This window comes from Nothoprocta perdicaria, unplaced genomic scaffold (genome assembly GCF_003342845.1).
Source record: "Nothoprocta perdicaria isolate Ctin4 unplaced genomic scaffold, notPer1 scaffold_4, whole genome shotgun sequence".
NCBI classification, from domain to species: Eukaryota; Metazoa; Chordata; class Aves; order Tinamiformes; family Tinamidae; genus Nothoprocta; species Nothoprocta perdicaria.
In genome coordinates, this window is record NW_020455643.1 from 439,774 (window position 1) to 443,535 (window position 3,762).

Below are 3,762 nucleotides of genomic sequence, written 5' to 3' on the forward strand. Positions count from 1 at the left end.
CGCCTCCCGGTGCGCAGCCCCCCGGGGCCGCCGCGCGGCGGAGGCGGCTCAGCAGCGGCGGCCGGCAGGTGGGGGCGGTCGGCGCTAACGTGCGGAGCCATCTCCGTCCCAGCCCCTTGTTAGCCCTTGGGCCCATTTCTCTGGTTTTTAACCCCCTGCTTCCTGTTGTCTTTCCATCCTTTGCGGCTGGTCTCTCGTACTGAYAAACTCGGTTGCAGTAATGAGAAATATCTTGCAGCGTTGAGTTCCCAGGGGWGCCGCCCAGGCGGCCGCCCAGCGCCGCCCAGCACGGGCACTGGCTGCAGGTGGATCTTCAGCTCTGCACTCTCACTTAGTTCTAGTTAGGAGGTGGGCTGAGCCTTGCAGGCACTCCGGTGTGACTGCATAGGTTGTCTTCCCATTTGTTGTTCCCAACGCTGTCCTTGCGGGATGAGCTTAYGGTGGTGAATGTGAAGCAGGGCTTCAGTAACCAGCTGGCCTTCTGTGGGGACGGGAGGAGCCCGGTTCTGCGGGGAACGTCCCCATGGAGGCCTTGAGGCTGGTGCTGGGGAGCCCCTGGTGCCGGGGAGCCCCTGGTGCCCCAGGGAGCCCCTGGTGCTGGGGAGCCCCTGGTGCTGGGGAGCCCCTGGTGCCCGGGAGCCCCTGGTGCCCGGGAGCCCCTGGTGCTGGGGAGCCCCTGGTGCCCCAGGGAGCCCCTGGTGCTGGGGAGCCCCTGGTGCTGGGGAGCCCCTGGTGCTGGGGAGCCCCTGGTGCCCGGGAGCCCCTGCCCGCAGCTCGGTCGCTGTCCAGGCCCCCCGGGCCTGCAGGGTCTGCTCTGTGCCAGGCCGTGCCGGCGCCTCGACAGGTCCGCGCGGGGTGGGGGGCATCTCCGAGCGCACCCCAGGAGGGTGGGGACACGTGGGGTGGTTCTGTGGAGCCCGCGGTGCCCAACACGGGCACTGGTCAGCGTGGAGGGCTCCCAGTGCCGCCCGCGCGCRCAGAGCTGCGCGAGGAGCCGAGCGGTTGGTGCCGCCCGCACTGTGCGCGCTCACTCGCTTCCTCTTGGCTTTCAGGTTCCTATTCTCAGCAAGAAGAAGATGTCTTTGCCTGCCTAGCACAACATGCCGTGTCCCTCTGCGAGCGGTGTGGCTCATCAAGGTGCCTCGTGCCTGCTACGCTGCGAGCTCTGAAGCTCAAATCAAGAAACACCCAGCTGCCGATCCCAACACTGGTAAGAAAACAACCCAACTGCGCTCCTAGAACCGTTGTACAAGATCACAAGAGTCTCTCAGATGTCTTTCACATTTCACTCAGTGCAGGTGATATCATTGCTGGACATATGTATAATGTCAGACTCAGTTTCCTTGAAGAAACTGAGAATAAAAGAAGAATGCAAGAATAGCCAACTTTAACACACAATTGAAGTACGAATTTTAAAGTGGAGAATACTAGTACATCTCATAGGTCTTAAATGTTTCTGTTTTAAAAGCTTTTTTTCCAAAATGGCTTTTTCTGAATATGTTTGTTATTTAAATTATATTTATGGTGAGCACTGGTCAGTGTTCAAGGCCCTCTGAAAGGCCACAGAAACCCTAATAGCTGTTGGTCAGCACACTAATGACTCTTGCAACAAGCACAATATAGCGGTGAGGAATGAAATCCCTTTGGAAAACAATCCATGCAGAGAATACCTGCCAAGAAACTGTGTGTGAAGCTCGGAAAGGGTAGGTGTCAGTGCCAGACTTGCCAGAATGGTCTATGTGCTCTCATGAGGGAGAAGAGGAGGAAGGAGAGCGGCCACCGCAGGCAGGTGGAGCTGGAGGTCCTTAACCTCGCGTCTTGAGCGAAGTCAGGAGAATGAACAAATTCTTAAAAATATCTAGGAAGAGTGTGATATGCTCTAAAGTGCTGACTAATCATCTTCATCTGTTTGGGGGATCAGTTAACGTCGTTCTGCTCTGTTGCCCTTCTGCACTTGGCAGTTTTTAACCTGTTCCCTTCCCCTTGTCTGAATTCCCAAAGGATTTGGGCACCCTCACTGTTAAGAAACTTTTCCTTAAGTTCCTGTGGAACTTTTGGTGCTTCAGTTTGTGGCTGTTTCCTCTAGTCCTGTCGCTGGCCACCACTGAAAAGAGGCCGCCCCCCTCCTCCTCACTGCCTCCCTTGAGGTATTTATACACGCTGATCAGGTCCCCCCTCAGCCTCCTCTTCTCCAGGCTGAACAGACCCAGCTCTCTCAGCCTTTGCTCATAGGGCAGATGTTCCAGGCCTCTGATCATCCTGGTAGCCCTGCGCTGGACTCTCTGCAGCAGCTCCACATCCCTCTGGTCCTGGGGAGCCCCGAACTGGACGCAGTCTGCATGTGCAGCCCCTCCACACCTGGGGGTGCTCCGGCTCGCGCCCTGCGCAGGGGCCGGCCGGGCCGCGGGGGCCCCGTCTCTGCTCCCTTCCCGGGTGTTGTGGTCGGCAGGAAGGGCCCCAGGTCCCGAGCTCCCGCGCCCTTTGCAGCCAGCCGGCCGCTTCGGCGCTGCCCTCGGAAGGGAGTCGAAGCTGCGCTCGGAGCTTGTTCCGTGCGCCGGGGACACCACCAAATACCAAATACTCGTGACCTCTGTCGCCACGCAGCTTTTCAGCTCATGGTAACAACTATTGAAGGCTTTCCACGTGAACGTACGGTAGACAGCAGACATCCGCGTCACAATTAGTGTTTTAGGACTTGTTTTGTGTTCTGACTGTGGTCACTGGCACAGTGAGGATATGCAGAGGACCTCTCGTTTCTCCCGAGGTTTATCTGGTCCATGGTTTGAGATGTGGATGTGTGTGGAGTGACAGGACGCGGCAAATCCGCTTTATTTGGTGGTGCCGCAGAGCCGAGTGCCGCCGTGGTGCCGGGCGGTGGCAGCCGCGGTGTCCCCGGCACCGGCTGGGACACAACCCGCGCCCGGGCGGCTCCTTGTCCCCATGCCCGTCTCCTGTGCGGAATGGCACCCAGTGGCACCTGTGTCCGTGCGGCTGGAACGACCCTGCGCAGAGTGAAGGGCTGCAGAGCGAACCCCACATCTGTGTCTCCAGCTCCTGTGCCCTAACGAGGGAAGGAATTGCGGGATTTACTTGAAATCGTCCTGCGTAACCCYGAAACTTCGGGATATTCAGTGCACTTGGATTATTTTTAAGCTTCGGCACTCCAGGCTCRTGTTCAGACTTTGCTTCTCACATCCGTGGAGTCCAGCTGAATTCTTGTGATGCCAAGAGATGCTGTTCATTTTTTCAGACAGAAAAACCCTCATGTTTAGACCTGGTTCTCACGARTAGCGCTCGACACAACGCAGAGAGTTAGTGTTTGTGAGATCACTTCACTGGAAGTGAAACCAAAAAAATCTGTGGGAAAAGGGGCCCAGCAGGGCCTTTCTAGCGCCGTCTCTGCAGCTTGACAGYGTCGTCGGGCACAAGGGCCCAAATGTGGACATGCTGGGCCGTGCGAGGGGGGCGGGAGGCAAATGGGAAAGGGGAAACGAATGTAAGTGGTGGCAGGGTGAGCGAGCGCCGGCAGCGTGGAGCACCCCGGGAAGGAGTGGGGCGGCTGGGATCACCCCGGGAAGGAGCGGGGCCCATGGGAGCACCCCAGGAAGGAGCGGGACCGCTCAGGGCACCCCGGGAAGGAGCAGGGCGGCTGGGATCACCCTGGGAAGGAGCAGGGCTGCTCGGGGCACCTCGGGAAGGAGCGGGGCCGCTCGGGGCACCCCGGGAAGGAGCGGGGCGGCTGGGATCACCCTGGGAAGGAGC